The 19,749-nt window shown below is 34.9% G+C and overlaps 1 protein-coding gene across 4 annotated transcripts in view; it reads right to left on the minus strand.

Moving 5' to 3' along the window:
* The window catches only part of REV3L (REV3 like, DNA directed polymerase zeta catalytic subunit), a 175,268-nt gene that overhangs the window by 148,989 nt on the left and 6,530 nt on the right, over nt 1-19,749 (minus strand). The window contains exon 1 of one of the 4 annotated variants that reach the window (XM_040474394.1): nt 16,559-16,683. The exons of the other annotated variants lie outside the window; for them this stretch is intronic. The gene's annotated coding sequence lies outside the window, so the exon portion shown is untranslated. Of the gene's footprint in view, nt 1-16,558; nt 16,684-19,749 lie in introns of those variants that run through there. 4 annotated transcript variants of the gene reach the window in all.

Genomic DNA, 19,749 nt, shown 5'->3' on the forward strand with positions numbered 1-19,749 from the left:
GGAAGTGGGGAGAGAGGTTTGACTGAAAGGAACACAAGGAAACTTCTTAGGGTGATAAATTTTCTATATATCACGATTGTGGTGACAGTAGTTATAGGATTGTTACATTTGCCAAAACTCACCATTTGTATACTTAAAATAGGTCAGTTCTGTTGTACACAAGTTATATCTCAATAAAACTAAGGAAAAATAATGAACACCTCTTCCTTCATCTTATCTGTCACTCACCAGGATTTGTCAACGGTTGACAGAAAATGGCAGGAGGTAGGAAAGTAGAGACATGGAAATCATTGACAAGAAAGGATAGGGAGTCGATAGGAATGATGCAATCAAATGAAGAAATAATATGCCATTTTTATTAGGTTTCAACCATTCCAAAAATGAGAATAATCAGCTTCTAAAAGACACCTTGACCAGTCCAAAATATGTTTTGTTGTTAAAAGTATTTCTTACATTATGTTCTAAGGGATACCTAAATCAGAAGCATCCTAGACCTTCTCTGCCAGAAACTCTAGGTGCAGTCCCCAGTCTACCTCTTAAATTGCTCCCAAAGAAATTATTTTGTGGGGTGCCTGGCTGGCTTAGACAGTAGAGCATATGACTCGATATCAGGGTTGTGAGTTTGAGTCTCATGTTGAGTGTAGAGATCACTTAAAATTAAAAAATCTTGGGGCAGCCAGGTGGCTCAGTCGGTTATGTATTGGACTCTTGATTTTGGCTCAGGTCATGATCTCATGGTCATTAGATCAAGCCCCATGTAGGGCTCAGCCTGGAGCACGGAGCCTGCTTGAGATATTCTCTCTCTCTCTCTCCCCGCCTCCTTCCCTCCCTCCCTCCCTCCACCCCTAGTCCATTTGTGCTCTCTCTCTCAAAAGAAACTTAAAAAAACAAACTTCTGTTCTCCTTTAAAAATTTTTTTTTAAATATTTTTAAATTTATTTTTTTTTTTATTTTTTTGAGAGAGAGCACATATGCTGGGGAGGGACAGAGAGAGAGGGAGAATGAGAATCCCAAACTGGCTCCATGCCCTGCACAGAGCCCAACCCAGGGCTCAGTCTCACCACAGTTATTTCATGAACTGAGCTGTGATCAAGATTCCAATGCTTTACTGACTGAGCCATCCAGGTGCTCCAAAATAAAAAATCTTTAAAAAAAAAAAAAAAAAAAAGAAGCAGAAATTATTTTGCAAACCGAATCAGAGAGAACCACTGTACTAGAAGGAATGTACACACGTGCTTGCATACACACATACCCCAATTTAGGTTTGCAAAAAGCTCCAAGTCAATAGTATTAAACAGCACATATGGTTTCTTTTTTTTTTTTTTTAATTTTTTTAAATGTTTATTTATTTTTTGAGAGACAGAGCATAAGCAGGAGAGGGGCAGAGCAAGAGGGAGACACAGACTCCAAAGCAGGGTCCATGCTCTGAGCTGCCAGCACAGAGCCCAACGCAGGGCTTGAAGTCCTGAACTGTGAGATCATGACCTGAGCGGAAGTCGGAGGCTTAACTGACTGAGCCACCCAGGCGCCCCTAACATATGATTTCCTTATGGGAACAGAGAATCATCCTTAATTACTTCCTGGAGATGTAAGCATCTCAAAAGAGATCATCTACCAAAACCATTTAGGAAACTCCCAATGTACTCAATGTATTGCCTTCCAATCACCCTGGACTTAAATATACAATTTCTAAGCAAAGAAAATAAAAAGACCCGAGACCATACCAAGTTTGAAGTTCCATGTTGCCATATTGCTTCTGTTTCACCACTATCTAGTTGTTAGTAGCAGGTGACAGCCACTTTGATTTTAATTACTATTTGTAAATCACAATAGTTTCTTTAAATATGTGATTTTAAAAAGCATATGCTATATTCTCCTCTTAAAAAATTCTGTTGATTTGTTAAAGAATTTCCTATGGGCTTTCTCTGTATATTCAACTTAATTTCAAACATCTTTAAAATCACGTCAAAAGAAAATACAATTTAATAATGAAACAAAACAATGTTAGGAACTGTAGAGAACAAAGCTGAGTGAATAGCCAAGTTCTTTACCTTCATGAGGTGGTGTGTGTATGTTTTACAATACACATAAAACTCACCATTTTAACTTTTTCAGTGTACAATTCAGTGATATTAAGCACATTCACAATACTGTGTAACCATTATCACCATTCATCTCTAGAACATCTGGATCATCCCAAACTGAAACTCATTTAACATTAAATTCCCATTTCCTCCTTCCTCAGGCCCTAGTAACCACTAATTTGCTTTCTTTCTCTATACCACATACTTCATATAAGTGGAATCATACAATATTTGTCCTTCCATCATGAGTATTTTCTACTAATTCTTTTTTTTTTTTTTTAATTTTTTTTTCAACATTTATTTATTTTTGGGACAGAGAGAGACAGAGCATGAACGGGGGAGGGGCAGAGAGACAGGGAGACACAGAATCGGAAACAGGCTCCAGGCTCTGAGCCATCAGCCCAGAGCCTGACGCGGGGCTCGAACTCACGGACCGCAAGATCGTGACCTGGCTGAAGTCGGACGCTTAACCGACTGCGCCACCCAGGCGCCCCATACTAATTCTTAATACATCTCTAGGGACCAAGCCCTGAGGGACACAAAGACTGGCAGCACACTAATCTGCCCTCAGGAAACTTACACTTTAATAGGGAAGTCAGACAAGTCAAAAACAAAACCTTGCAAGTCAGTGTGATAACAGCTCTAACAGAGGTACAAAGTACAATGGTGGCACAAAGGACTAATTAACTCAGGAAAGTCAGGAAAGCTTTGCAATGGAGGTAATGTCTCAGGACATTTTAAAATATTCACTGAATTCATTGAATGGAAATGGTCATTTCCTCCAGAGGAATGGCATTCATTCACTCATCAAACATTTAAGGAAGGACAACACTACACCCAGCACTCCACACCTACAAGAGCCAAAGTTCCTGCTTTCCCTAAGCTGAAAGTAAATGCAGAACCATGAGATACACGTCCGAGGAAGAGTTAAGTAGTTCAGACTGAAAAGCAAAGTGCTTGGGGAAAAATAAGATGAGGCTGGGAAGGGATTCAGGTATCAGATTATGGAAAAGTCATCCAGAGTTTTACTCTATGCTGTAGGCCAGTCTGAGAACTTTAGAATATATAAGAATCATTAGTGGCACTTGCCAGAAGTACACATTCCTAGACAACCCAGAGGTTTTTATTTCATATGTCTGAGATGGACCTCAGCAATTTGTATTTTTTTAAAGTTATTTTGTGTGTGTGTGTGTGTGTGTGTGTGTGTGTGTGTGTGTGTGTTTTGAGAGACAGCAAGGGAGCGAGTGGGGGAGGAGCAGAGAGAGGGAGAGAGAATCCCAAACACGCTCTGCACTATCAGGGCAGAACCCCATATGGGGCTCAAATCCGTGAACCGTAAGATCATGACCTGAGATCAAGAGTCGGACACTTAACCAACTGAGCCACCTAGGAGCCCCAGGAATCTGTATTTTTAATGAGTACCCCAGGTGATTCTAAAACAAGTATATCCATGAACTACTTTTCAGGAAATACCTCTGTAGAAAACAGGAAACTAAAGATGGCTTCAAAGAAGACAATAATGTGAACAGATTATATGTTTTATTAATTTTCCCCATTAATAAATACATGCTTTTATAAGATATAAAAGAGCCCAAAAAAGAAAAACACCACTCAAATCCATAACCTTCACATTCAATATTTTATTTTCCTAATGTTTATATTATATAAACTTTTATTTTTTTAATTTATTTTTTTAACGTTTATTTATTTTTGAGACAGAGAGAGACAGAGCATGAACGGGGGAGGGTCAGAGAGAGAGGGAGACACAGAATCTGAAACAGGCTCCAGGCTCTGAGCTGTCAGCACAGAGACCGACGCGGGGCTCGAACTCACGGACCGTGAGATCGTGACCTGAGCCGAAGTCGGACGCTCAACCAACTGAGCCACCCAGGTGCCCCTATATAAACTTTTCAACAGAAGGTTCATACTGTACAGACTAAACTCTATGTTCTTCACTTAGTCATGCATGTGCACATGTCCTCTTTCTATTCTTAGATTTTTGATGGCTATCTGGCAGGTCACATGCATCATATAGATGTAACTACCCTTTTTTTAAGTACTTAAGTTATTAGCAATTTTTCACCTAGTTTCCTATACCACTGTCAATATGTCAACATTTGGATAAGATGTGGGTTTTAGAAAGATCACTCTAGTGACATCATAAGGGCTGAATTTGAAAAGAGGTGAATTCAGAGATAATCTGAGAGGCTATTACGATGGCCTAAAATTTTACTCAAAGTAGTAATAATAGAAATGGACAAAGAGTGGATTTGATAGTCTACAATCTACATGTAAAGATTTGTCATCTGTTTAAGATTATATACAAAGAAATAATTCCTCTTCTTCAATAAATGTTTACCAAAGCCCGACAATGTATCAAAGAATGATTACTAAGAAAAATACACTAGAAGAATACTATGCATTTGCACTTTCTTTTATTTGTGTACATGTGCATACATAGGATCAGGATTCCAATTGCATTTAAGTAATTTAGAGTCTTCCTTTTCATCAGAGGAAAAACAATTCCCTATTCTGAATGTAAAACTACAAAAGTAGAGCCAGAAAGAGTCACAGTTGTCAACAAAAGCTTGACCCTCTGTTCTCAAGTTATAAGCTGGGGCTGTAGTGGGAATTTAACACACTACACAAGAAATTGCCCGTGATCAGGTTTACTTCAGTTTTTAAAAAGAATCTGCATATACTGGGCTTTCTGCCAAAAAAGCAAATGTTTCATGCATTTGGCTCCTCGTCCTTTCATGTGGCTAGTGTCCAATATCAACTTGGAGATCTCCCCATTTCAAAATCTGCCAGCTACTGAAACATGGGTCAAACAAAACATTTTTCCTTTCTATGAAAAAGTGTAATGTATCATGACAAGGAATCTTACTAGGTAAAGCTGAGATCACATAAAAATGCTTACAATGAACAAGTTCCACCTAACATTTTTTTTTTTAAATACTAATATCCATTAAGCTTCAGATTTCAAAAGTAAGGATTTTTTATAATTAAATATTAAATTCTTGAATCACACATATACAAAGATTCTGTATTTAGTAAATCTGACACATCTCAATTGATGTAGAAGAAAAAAATTAGCATATCTTACTTTCTTTTTGAGATAACACTACTTTTTTTATTCATCTACCATATAATTCTTTAAAAAACTAGAAGTTTCTGGGGCGCCTGGGTGGCTCAGTCAGTTAAGCATCTGACTTCAGCTCAGGTCATATTCTCACAGTTTGTGAGTTCAAGCCCTGCGTCGGGCTCTGTGCTGACAGCTCAGAGCCTGGAGCCTGCTTCAGATTCCATGTCTCCCTCTCTCTCTGCCCCTTCCCCACTCACTCTCTGTCTCTCTCTCAAAAATAAATAAACATTAAAAAATAATCAAAAAATAAAATAAAATAAAACACTCGAAGTCTTTTATCACTTTTGATAATTCAAAGCATATATATATATATATATGTATATATTCAAAAAACTTTCCCATACTTTGAAATTTCCAAGTTTTATTTATACTAGTTGGTTTATGAATTTTTAGTGATCTTAAAGCTTCCATCTACACTTCCAATAACTTCCAACACTTTCTCAATTAACTGACCACAAAAACCAAAACATATTGATTTCTTACTTGTACTGTACCTCATGTCTATTTAATTCTATATAGTCCCAGGGGTGCCTGGCTGCCTCGGTCACTACAGCATGCAACTCATGATCTCAGGGTTGTGAGTATGAGCCCCACCCTGGGGAATAAAGATTACGTAAAAATAAAATCTTAAAAAAAAAATTCTACATAGTCCTAGGAGCGTAATAAACAAACATATGTGAGTCTAGCTACTTCATAATATGTAGTATTAATTTTTTATTCCAAATTAAATATGTACTATCACAATAACTGAGGCTCAGAATAAAAATCTAGTGAATTTCAAGGGATAACATAAGTAGAAAAATAAGACATAAAACGTAAAATTAAAACATACTGTGGTCCCTAAGTCATTAGAATTATATTCTATCTTCATAACAATAGCCACAATCTCATGGCCCTCAAATCTAATCAGACTGTTTTTAGTAGGGACAAAATTTATTATAAACTTACACTTTTACTAAGAATCTGAAAGATCTCAGGATATGCCAAAAAAGTACATGACTTTATATTATAGAGTCACCTTCTGAAATATCAATACTTCAGGAATAGCAACAATCATTATCATCAAGGAAATCTCCCTAAAAGATAAATCTCATATCAGAAAAAAAAAAAGTGGGGGAAAATAAGAAAAAAATCATAACAAATCATGTAAGAGCTATGAGACAGTACCTGATGCTCTAACATCCACTTAACTGAAATCACACAGAAGAGAGAGAACAGTTCGAAAGAAATACATGAAGAGATAATGGCTGAGAATTTTCCGAATTCAATAAAAGATACCAAACCACAGAACCAAGCAGTTCAGAGAATACCAAGCAAAAGCAGACATATCATGTTCAAAAGTAAAGGCAAATCATATGCAAAGACAAAAAATTTTAAAGAAAGAAAAAAAAAAGACACGTAATATATTGAATCAAAGGTAAGAATTACAGCAAAACTACATAAGCCAGACAACAGCAGAGTGGTATCTAAAGGGGAGGGGAAAGCAACCCACAATTCTATACTCAGCAAAAATATTTTATAAAAATAAAGGAAAAATAAGTCTCTTTTAGAAAAGTAAAACTGGAATAATTTATTACCACCAGACTTGCACTACAATAAAATAAATGTTAAAGAAAGTTCTTGGGGCAGATGGAACAGGATACAAGACAGAAACTTGGATCTGCACAAAGAAATCAACAACACTAGAAATGACATAAATGAAAGTCTTCATTTATTTCTTATTTGTAATTGCTCCAAAAGGTAACTGTCTATCAGTGCCTGGGTGGCTCAATCGGGTAAGCGTCCAACTTTGGCTCAGGTCATGATCTTGAGGTTCATGAGTTCAAGCCCCGCATCAGGCTCTGTGCTGACAGCTCAGAGCCTGGAGCCTGCTTTGGATTCTGTCTCCTTCTCTCTGCCCCTCCCCAACTCATGCTCTGTCTCTCTCTCAAAAATAAACAAACATCAAAAAAATTAAAAAAAAAAAAAGGATAACTGTCTAAAGCGAAAATAGTAGCAACATATTGTGTGTTGATAGTATATATAAAAGTGAAATGTAAGACAACAAAAGCACAAAAAATAAGCAGGAAGAATTGGGTACCCTTATAGTACATATAAAACTATGTACTATTGTGTGATAGAAGACTTTGCTTAGTTACAAATGTGTATTTCAAACCTACAGCTGCCACTAAATTAATTTCAAAAGGTATAAATAAATAAGCAAAAAGTGGAGAGAAAGGGAATAAAAAACATCCAAGTAATCCAAAAGCAGGAAAACAAGGCAAAGAACACAGATAATAGTAGAAAACAGCTAGGACTGTGGTAGACTTTTAGTCTAACCATATTACTAATCACTTTAAATATAAACAATCTAAACACACAAATTAAAAGACAGACTACTGGACTAAATGAATAAGCGCAACTATATACTGGATCCTTTCTACAAGAAACCCATACAAAAGCATAAATGGGTTGAAAGTAAATGGATGAAAAAAGATGTCTTGGGAGACGATTCTACACTGGTCTCTGTTGGGGTAGCAGTTTTTCAATCTACTTCTCCACACTTTATCTGCAACTATCTCCCATCTGCAGTCAATAAAATGAAGATCCCAGAAATCTCATGTCTACTAACAGTATCTATGAAATTTGTGGCAAGTTAATTCATTAGTTTGCGAGAAGATAAAATTTCAAACACTTCATTCTTGACATGATATACATCACATAAACACTAATAAAAAAAAAAACTGGAATGGTTATATCAACGACAAGGAAGATTTCAGAACAAGGAACATTAGCAGGGATAAAGAGGCCGCCTCACCAAGACAACATAATAATCCTAAATATGTAAGGCCCTAACTAAGCTTCAAAATACATGAAGCAAAAGCTGAGAACTAAAAGAGAAATTAACTAGACAAATCCACCAGTTGGAGACTTCAACACATCTCTCTCAATATTTGATAGATAAACATAAAGAAAAATTCTACCTTACTAGTGAGAGAAAAAAATACAAACTCACAGTGAGATATCATTTATGCCTATAAGAATAAATTTAAAACTTAAGTCTGACAATTCTAAATGTTGGTGAAGATGTGTAACATCCGAACTCTTGCACACTGCTGGTGGGAATACACTTTGGTAGAACCACTTTAGAAAACAATTTGGCATTACCTAGTAAAGGAGAGTTGTGCATGCTCTTACCTCAACTATTCAACCCCTAGTATAACCATATAAATTCTTATACACATGCACTGGAAGGCATGCACAACAGTTTTCATAACATCATTGTTTGTAATTGGGGAAGAAAAACAGGAAACAACTCAAATGTTCAAAGATAGGAGAATGAAAAAATAAAATTGTGGTACAGTCATATATAACGCAATACTATATAGCAGTGAAAATGAATGAACTACAGCATATAATTCAACAAAGATAATGTCCAAAAACATAATGTTGGAGGGAAAAAATCACAGAAGAACAAGCACGTTATAAGTAACTCCAGAAAGATAAAACAACATATTGTTTAGTGACATATATATTTGAGGTAAAACTATAAAGAAAATCAAGGAAATGATTAACCAAAATTCAAAACCAAAATTAGACAGGAGAGAAGGAGGCAATCAAATACTTCAAAGATATCTATAATATTCTATTTCTCACCCTAGGTATTAAAATAGATAATTGTTATATTCTTTAATCTGTATGTACTATAGATACTCTCATGTTTTTATATATTTATAATTTAAAATGCTTACAAAGAATAAGCAATAAATACTGATTCACTCAGCAAATATTAAAAACAAGCCAAAAAAAAAAAAATCACGAAATACAAATACATACATTAGGCCCAACTAGACACTGACACTCACATGACTCAAAAAGGCCACATGGTTATACTTAACAGGATATAAAACATGACATAACATGCCAGCAAGGCAGTGTCAGGTAGTTAGTCTTCATCAGGAGTCTGCAGAGCAATTCAGAGATACTCTCTTTGGCTCTCCATAGGAGGCAGGTAAAGCATGAGAGGCCATAGGAGGCAGGCAAAGCATGAGAGGATGAGATCACGAGGGTTGGTGCAATAACCACCCTAGCTGAGAAATATCAAATAGCAACCACTATCTCCAGTTCCATAGACTGTCTCCTGAGCCTCACAACAGACTTGCTCAATTACAAGAGTTATCAAACCCAGGGAATGTTTCACACCTAAAAATGTAACTGATGGGAGCATAGCTCTCTTCATTCCGGATGTTAAATTAGTTTCCATCACTAAGGAAATCACCAAAAGTCCTAAGGGCCTTTATAATCTGGAGACTTTCAAGTAATGCTCTGATTAAAAACAAAAACACCATCTCACGTTATCCAGTAATAAGTTCTCTTCTTCCACATGATAGAGAGGATGCACAGTGAGAACAGAGGAAAGACTTGACCACAACCTATTAGATGAATGTTTTCATCTAAGTATGTTGTGCACAATTATTAATTTTGTGTATCTGGGAGGGCAGTTCTATCAGCTTAGAAGTGGAAAACAAGACAATTAACCAGATTTTCCATACTCTGCCTCCTGGCAAACACCAGGAATGAATAAATGGCCTCTTGTTCATAGAAGGATAAACAAGGGACCTATACAAATGGCAGCATAGATAAAACATCTTCTTAAATTGTCAACTGTTACATTAAGAAACAAAAGAAACGTAGAAAGTATCTGCTGTGTGTCTCAGTAAAATACAAGAAAATTAATTTCCTATAAAATATCTTTCATAAGGAAAGATAATCCATTAAAAAGACACCAAGAAGAAATGAGAACATAATAGATGTATGCAGACTTAAGATACAAACCTATACTCTAAGAAATAAGAAAAATGGCAGGAATTAACAACAAAATTAAATTCTGCACTTGAGATGAGAAAGAACAGAATCAATATTGCAAAAAACCTATCAGTAATGTAAAAGATGAAAATAAAAATGTTCACCGAGAATGCAAAAGACAATGTTAAAAATAAGATAGGTATAAAAAAGAAATGTGAACCAATCCACCAATAAGAGGTATTTAATTTTTTTTTTAAAAAAAGGCTTAACAAATGAAATGAAAGCGATATTCCAAGGTATAATAGAAGACTATCCCAAAATAAAAAGCACCAGCATTTCTACAACAGAAAGACTTTCTTGTCTCAGTCAAAAATAAAAGATAATCAGAATAATGGCTAGACAATTATAAAGGAAAAGCCTGGGACACATGAATACCATATCGAGTCAGGCTTTCATTAATACATGTGTGCAACAAAAAGCCATTTTCAGATATTCAAAGGGTTCAGGAAAAGTAACCCACAAGAATATCTTCCGAAAAATAGTACCTGAAAACATACTCATGGCAACCAAAGGAAAAAAAGTCTAAATTGGAACTCAAGAATGAGTATAAGTGGTATGGTATAAATAGATGAGTGGTGGTACTCCATACCAAGTTAGCATGTAGAGTTGAGTCTAAGTTGTTCTACCAAAATTTAATACATAAGCTAAAATTTTTTTTGAAAAAGAAGATATACAATCTAAAATGTTCAACATTTATAAGTTAGTCTTAAATATTAACTTGGGAAGCTGACAATGTAAAAAAGCTAAATTCCCTGTGTTACATAAAAGAAAAAATATTTTTGAGTTGTTCTTAAATTATATAGTTACAACTACATTTCTGTATTTATGCTTTTAAGATGATTTTTGTATTTTTTAAAATAAAACATAAAACAATCTATCCTGCAAAAAGCCAAAAGTAAAACAAAATTAATAAAATGTACAAAATTATAGGAGAAAAATCAAAAATATCAATAACAACAAATTTTTATTGTTTAAAGCCTTTCTATTGGAAAAATCCTCAGATGGGGTTAAAAAATGAAATGACATAAAAAAAAGATTAGAAATAGTGATAGACAATGATACTATCATGGAAACAGTAAAACTAAAAGGAAACAGGAATAACAATTTTGATGTTGGAGAAAAAGTAGGATTCAAGAAGAAAAGAATTAAAGTGTCTCTGTAAACTGAGACAACAATGTTTACAAAGCTATTCAAATACAGTGTATGAACTAGCTGTTTGTTATTGGTCTGGGACAAGACAAGTTTAAAACTTGAAAGTAAGCATTTAGAAACTTAGTGCAACCAGACAGGGGAATTGCATACCTGTTTAATATAATGCTAAAAAAGGAAGCTTGTATTTTGCTTGGTTTTTCTTCCTTGTTTCATTTTTCTAGTAATTCACTTCTTATGTATTTTAAAGTACATTTTCTAATGTATTAGAAAAAAATTTATTCTTTGCTACAGTTTGAAAGCACTGCCATAAAAGACCCTTAGTTGTGAAGTTTTATGTGCCAAATAATTCAACATCAAAATATTAAGAACAAAATGAAGTGAGAAGCAATTTCATTCCATGATGTAATTACGTAAAAGTATAAGTATACAGAGGATGAAAACATATCATGAAATGTTATATATATTTTTTAGGAAGTCGTCCATTAGAAGATGTCCCATCAACTTAATATTAACTTTTCAGAAGGGAAAATTACTGTGTTAAATATATACACTGCAAGATGTATTACAACCTCAGAAATACCTAAATTTCTTTTAATCAAGGAATTATATGTTCACAATTTGGTATCAAATAAAGGGACAACTGTTTCTATTGAAGTATAGCTGACATACAATATTATACTAGTTTCAGGTATAAAACCATGATTCAACAATTATATTCATTATGAAATGCTCACTATGATTTAATTACAGTTACCATCTGGAAAACCTTATAATTGTCAATGAAACATTTATAACAATACTGATGACATAACAGACCTTAAAGAACATTTCAACAACTTTGAAAAATTAAAAACTAAAGCGTGGCAAAAACTAGTTTTCTACCATTTCCCACTATAAGTCACTTAGGATTCTCTGTTTTTGTATCCTGCTGGGTAAAATTATGTATGAAGAAAAGGTTTGACCACTTTAAAAACTTTTGAAAACTACATTAAATGACTCAAGACACATTCATGTCTACAGCCTTGAGGTTTTCTAATCCCCTTTTATACAGAAGTCAAGGGGAAAAGTCCAAGTATTTCACAATGTCAGATGCCACACAGGAGATCATAGATGCGTCTGCTACCCTCTTCCTACCTCCCTACAATCTGATTAAAAATGACACTGTTTAGACAGTGGGCAGCATTACTACTTTCTCAAAAAAGGTCAGAGTCTGTTGTCTTTCCTCTATTTGGCCCACCGGGCAAAGGCTAGTCTAATCTAGCCACTCTAATACAGCTACATGGTTGATTAGGTAAAGGCTGGCTAAATAGGTAAAGAGTTATATATGAGTCAGAGCATTGCCTGAACCGCTGTTATTTATGCATGTGTGCACATTATACACACACAAACACACACACACACACACACACACACACACACACTGAACAAGACTCAAAGCAATATTATTAACAAGTTATTCTAAGTAACACAAATTTTCTCCACCTATGCTACACAGTCTAATCATCTAAAAATAGCCCCAAAAGGAGTGGTCTCACAATAGACCCAAACTTAGAAAAAAACAAATCAAAACTAAGATCCTTTTGAAACTGTTCATTTTAAGTTGAGTCGTAACATTTTAAAAAGTTCTTTAAAGAAGAAATGATAAAGTCAGGATCTTTTTCTTCCCTTCCCATGCCTAATGTTTTAAAACTAATTTCAACTAAATGTGAGCTAAAGCCTCATGTAAGATATAAAAAGTTCTTTATAAAATGAAAAAATTATTTAAATAAAATGTATTTACCGTAAGAATAAACTGGGAAAAAATATCAGAAAGTCCATTCACAAAGACCAATTTTCCTATTACATGATAAGCTCCTAGAAATCAATAAACAAAAGACCAAAACTCAAAAACAGAAAGTAGATAAAAAATAAACACGTAGTACACCAAAAAGGAAATACAAATGGCACTCAAGCATATGGAAAGACACTCGATCTCACTCATAATAAAAGAAATGCAAATTAAAACTACACTGAGATCCATGTTTTTATCTATTAGATTGGCAAAGATCAAAACACTTGAGAACATAATCTTGGTAAGGGGATGGAAAAAGTCTCATATTGCTGGTGGGAGTACAGATCAAAACAATCTCTGAGTTACACTTATTCTTCTCTTGAAGATATTCTTGTAAGATATTTAAAAAATTTAGTACACAAGATATATTTTGCCTAGTGTAGGCTGTTGGTCGTTTTCAAAAAATGGTTATAATTGCCTGCTTTTATAGAATTCTGTTCATATAATGAAGCAGAAAGGTAGGCAAGTTTTAAAAACTTGGATGATTGGGGCACCTGGGTAGTTCAGTCAGTTAAGTGTTCAATTTCAGCTTGGGTCATGATCTCACAGTTTGTGGGTTCAAGCCCTTCATCAGGTTCTGCGCTGACAGTGTGGAGCCTGTTTGGGATTCTCTCTCTCTCTCTCTCTCTCAAAATTAACTTTAAAAAAATAAAAAGAAACCTGGATGATGATCACAGTGGTCTTGCTCCATCTACTGTTCACCTGATACCTTACTGTGCATTTAGTGGGTGCTCAGAGTAAGTATTTGTTGGGTAAACGGGACCAGGAATGATGCTGAGGGGTGATAAGAATGGAATAAAACAACTAAGAACAAGGAATTAGCTAGATTTATCAGAATTGTTGAATAAATTTTTAAACACTATACTCTTTCAAGAAGAGCAGGACACTGTCACACTGACAAACGTTTCCTGAAAAATGAGTCAGCCAGCAATAGTGATATAGTAGATTATTGGAATAGTGGCCCCCTAATGAGTCACACTCTTAGGAAACCCCTGCCACACGGACTCAGCTTGGCCATGTGATGTGCTTTGTGGCCCATGGGACAAGATAAAATATACGGGGCTTGCCTTTACTTGCTGCTTCTGTAAACCCTACTACTGCCTCCAGGTGAAGGCTAGCCTATTGGAGACACATGGCCTTCCATCCTAGTCTACAGCTAGCACCAATATCCACACATGTGAGCGAAGCCATCCTAGACCAACCAGCGTCCAGCTGAACTCTCAGCCGACTGCGCCACATAAGCAGCCCAGCCAGCAGCAGGAAAACTGCGTAACTGAGCCCATCCCAGAATCATAGGCCAACAAAAGGCTTGCTTTATACCACTATGTTTTGGGGAGGTTTATTACGCAAAAACGCATTCAAGTGGAGAGGGCAGTCGGATTGGCGATTAAGGAAAATTTATGTTTTACCTGTTTCTGTTTGTTAAATTTCACGACGAGAATATATTCATACACTACTTGTTTAATCAAACTAAACTTACAAAGATATTTTGTATCCGACTGATAACAAAGTCCCACTAACACCTTATAAAAACATACACGTAAAACAAAACAATCCAGTCCAAATAGGAACATGAGTTTGAGAGGAAACATTAATATTGCTCAGAAAAAAAAAAGGGTCAGTATAGAATAGCAGGGTATACTATCATACACACAAAAAAGTGAATAAGAATATATTCATGGTCACTGTCATGTCTCAATAATGGTTATCATCAAATTCCACAGTACTAGGACACATACATTTCATAATTTGCTTCTTTGTTCCTTCTGTTTAGGCTAATACACGTTCCCTCATTTTAATCCTCACATGCTATGAGGTAAATATGTGAATAACTTTAGGCAAAAGTTAATTAACCTCTCCAAGCCTCATTTCCTCAACTGTAAAATGGGGATAATAGTACTCACTTTATAGAGTTGTTGTACAGATTAAAACAATTTAGCATTGGGCATATGGTAAGGGGTCAATTAATGGCCTATAACCTCTGTCAGTAAAATGATGTAAAAGTAATGTTTCTTGACCAACCTGGCTTCTATTTTTTTTTTAATTATTATTTTTTTAATTTTTATTTGGAAGAGAGTGTGAGCAGGGCAGGAGCAGAGAGAGAGGGAGACAGAGGATCTGAAGCAGGCTCTGCATGGACAGCCAGAGAGTCTGATGCAAGGCTCAAACTCATAAACAGGGGAGATCACAACCTGAGCCAAAGTCGATGCTTAACTGACTGAGCAACCCAGGTGCCCCTTCCTGGCTTCTACAGTAAAATCATTAAATGTCATCAAACAAACTGTGATTCACTAAAATTAATTTGAAAATCTTTCTAATGACTTCACGAAAAATTTAAAAGACAACATTATTAAAACAAAACTAAACAAAATCTGGGAATATGTATAAAAAATTTTGGTGAAGAAATTCAAACTCCAGGCAATAATGAATTACTTCATTTGGTACACATTCCACAATCCTACATAGGTTTAAATACCAAAGGCTTCTTGTGTCTTATGAATTCACAAAAGGCAAAAATAAGAGATGAATAAATTCTATTGCCACCTTTGTGATCTCTGGAACACACACTTTCAATTTATTCTACCATCATTTTTAAAAAAGAAGGCATTACTGAAGGCTTTGGAAAATAAGGCTCTTTCACAAGAAATAAACTTAACTTAATTTGTAGCACTGGAAAATCATAGTTACTCCTTGGATCAATGGCTTAACATTGCCCTTTTTCAAGGCAAGATCAGGCCTGGACACTTTTCTATTTCTATATATACATCAAGAGTTAAAAAAGAAAAATCAGGCCTAGTAGGTTAAAAAAAAAAAGTCAATTTTTTAAAAAGTACTGTAAACAGGTAATTACCTAGCCTGAAGATATATGAGTCAGTGACCGACAGCAAAAAGCTTTATTCCACAATGTGCAGGTATTCTAGTTTGCCCTATTGTGAGAAAGGAATGCTACAAATATTCCATTTTTAATTTCAATTATTTTAAAGAGAGCTTATTACATATGAAGTAATGTGGCAGATTCTGGAATAGAAGGGCAAAGAAAATAACATATTACTATTATGCCACACATTTGATGATTATTGTATTTAATCATAATAATCCAATGAGGCAAAAATTATTAAAACTCATCTTACAGATGAGGAAATTAAGGCTCATAGAAGTAAAGTAACTTGCTGAGGGTCTCTGAACAGAAGGCAGTGTAGGGGGTACAAGGGCGGGGAGGGGGCAGGGAGGCACACAAGGGTAGTGCCATGTGACTATCCCTAGAGACAAACACAACACTCAGTGTAGGAAGTCCTTTATCAGCCATGTGAAAGGGGGCTAAGACTACGGAAAACCAAAGAGATAACCTTTGGGAATGGGCAAAGGGGTCACAAAAGGCTTTAAAAGAGGTTAATATTTTAATTGTTACTTTAAGGATGAGTAGGATTTACCAACTTCAATGCCAAGGCTCACCCCCAACCCCCCTCATCCCCAATATATTAACCAAAATAAATTACTTACTTGAAATTGAGAAAAACAATTTTGAGAGAAATCTTCCTCAGATATATTATTCCATAGTTTTAAAACAAATAATATGATGACAGTTTAATTTTTAGGTTGCTTTTATGTGGCTTGTCTTGGTTTTTATTCTGAAATGAAATTTAGATTAGTCATTTTCTTGTTCTGAGAAACTAGGAGTATGCCAACATGTTTTAACTTCACATTTTTTCACATATCAACATGTATTCTTACTCACAAAATCTTTCATTTCACCATCTCAAACAAAACCTAATTTAATATATAAATTGCTTTGAAGTGTAAATATATATGCAAAATAAAATATTTCTTTTAATTATAATTATACTTCCTTGGTAATCGTAATAAATGGAAGAAAAATAGAAAACTCTCATTACACTGTTATATATTACACAAGCATTTTGAGGTAACACGCTTTCTTTCATTATTGAATCGTTTATATAGTAAATGCTCTCTCAACCCAAAGAAAATTAAATAACTACCCCCAAGGAAATTGACCTCAAATTCTTAGTATTTCCCACAACTATCATCTAAAAAGAAAATAGAATTGGACCAAAAAAACAAAAACAAAAACCCTAACATTTACAATGACAATTACTACCCTTTTTTCTCAGAATTTACTGTGCTAGGCATATATTCAATTTCTGCTGCAGAAAACAGTCCAGTTTGCCAATACTAATTAACAAAATATTTTTCATTGAAAAAATATTTAAAAAGTTACAGACAACTGGAAGAAATATAGACGATCATGTGAAAAAACTTAAAAGAAATGACAAAAACAAAAAAAAACCCAAAAAGCAACAAAAATAAAAACCACACCTGCACACCAAAAGGTTAAATAGACTGTTATTAAGAGGGTTTGATTTTTACTTATGATTTGTTTTGATCTCAAAAATGTATTTACTTTATGTTTTAACAGTGGAGCTTTGTTTTAATTGCCTAAGACACCTACTCCTCCTTCCCTATCTGTATCTTACCTGGAAACTATTAATTAGCACATTTTACCCCAAGTTTACTGTACCTTAACATTCATTATTTCCTCTCTTATTTAGTATCACTGTGGCATTGAAATGGCAGCCAGGTACCAATGTAACATACAATATACCATATCCCATATCTTACTAAGTTGCTAAGTATTTCTTTGAAATGTCTAGGGTTAATGACAACACCCTTTGAAGTCTATTTAACCCCAACCTCCTTAAACCTGAATCAATTTTCATTCATTTTTTTTATTGAACAAATTCTAATCCAATCAAAAACAAGGTGAGAGAAAATTAAAGCACCAGAGGAACTTGAAAGGCCTCCTGATACATTCTCTTTTTCTTTGGAAAACTATATACACATACCTCTAGTATCAATTTTTGTTTATTTTGTCCTAAATTCCTCTTACTATACTCTAGCCTTTACTATATATTTTTTAAAGAAGATAGCTACAGTCATCACAAAACAAATCCCACTATAACCTATTCTACAGGAAGATTCTAAGCACTATTGGACACTGTAGGCCCTTAAAGATTTCTAAACTGTGCACATGTGGGTCTTCTCATAATTCCTCTAAGGTACAGTATGTTCGCCTTTCAATTACCATCAATGCCTTTCTCTAATTTCCCCTTAGATTTGGGGAGCCAGTGAGAGCTGAGAGTCAAGATTCCCAGTTTTCAGACCTAGCCCACACAAGCAACTATTGGACACTGGACAGATCTCTGAGCTTACCTACCTAGATTCCAGTTTTCTTTATATAAAATGAGAAGATTTGACCAGAACTGTGTTTCCCAATCTTTTTCACATTGTAAATAATATTTGTTCGGCACACAGACCAACAGAAGAGCATTTGGAGGCATCAACACGGTATTTTGTGAAAAAATTATCACATTTCCTTTACATGATTATAGAAGAAAATTAAAATTTAAATGAGGTTTGTAGTAATATGAATTAATTTCAAATCCAACCTTTTTCACATCAGGAACAATATTTCAAAATAACAATGGTGTTTATTTTTGCAGAACATACATGCACTATTAGCAGTCATCTTGCAGCAAGCTAAATGACACATCAGATACACATGACTAGGAAATCCAATACAGGTGAATACAGAAAGAAATTCAGGCCTAGAGCTGGGCTTCCCAGGGCAACCAACATCCCTGCTACCCTCTGCTCTCATTGACAGCGGACTACATCTTGTGCTGTGTGACATGCTCATCAGGCACCGGGAATATAAACTCCAATAGTAGCTCCATGATCCCTTCTCCACAAGAGGCAGTTGCATACTCTGTAGTTAGCTGAAGTAGATTCCAAATAATAAAGCACCTCCTCTAATGCGTTGAAAATATCAAAAGGAGCAGTAACTGCGGGTTGTTGCTCATCGTGTTATCTGCTCAAAGGAACCCCACAGTCTTCCTTCAGATCCCACTCCACTAGGGCCACCCTCCAGTGAGCCACATAACATCAATGGGAAGCACTGGATTAGAAGACCTCTAGCAAAATCTAAAATTAAACAGTATTGGAGTAATCATCTGATAACTGTTTAAAACTATTAGACTTTTGTTTTTGTTCTTCGTTACCAATTCCTGGAAACACAACATAATTTAAAAAACTAAAATTGAAGAGGTATTACATGCACATGGTAAAAAATATTCCAAAATTACAGTCTCCCACCGTTGTCCTCTAGACTACCAGTTCCCCTCACTGCAGACAACCACTGTTACCAAATTCTCATGTATCCTTTGACACACACACAGACACATACACACACACACCCCTATATTTTATATATATATATATATTTTTTTTAAACCACACAAATAGCAACATACTAAACATGGAGTCTCCTGTCTTGCTTTTTTTCCTCTTAATATAACTTAGACATGGCACCATAGCCGAATACATACTATTGCCTCATTACATTAAAGGCTGCCTAGTATTCCATTGAAAAGATACACCATTATTTACTTAACCACTCCCCTACTGACTTATGTGTAAGTTGTTTCCAATTTTTTGCAATGACAAACAATGCCACAAATATTTTTATATGTTCATTTAACACATATGTAAAATATTTGAGGATGAAATACTTAAATGAAATTGCTAAATCAAAATATACTTGTATTAAAATGATTTCCATATTGCTTTCCATAGAAAATGAACATTTTATATCCCCACCAGCAATATGCGAATGC

This window comes from Herpailurus yagouaroundi, unplaced genomic scaffold (assembly GCF_014898765.1).
Source record: "Herpailurus yagouaroundi ecotype Mexico unplaced genomic scaffold, PumYag 139, whole genome shotgun sequence".
NCBI lineage: Eukaryota > Metazoa > Chordata > Mammalia > Carnivora > Felidae > Herpailurus > Herpailurus yagouaroundi.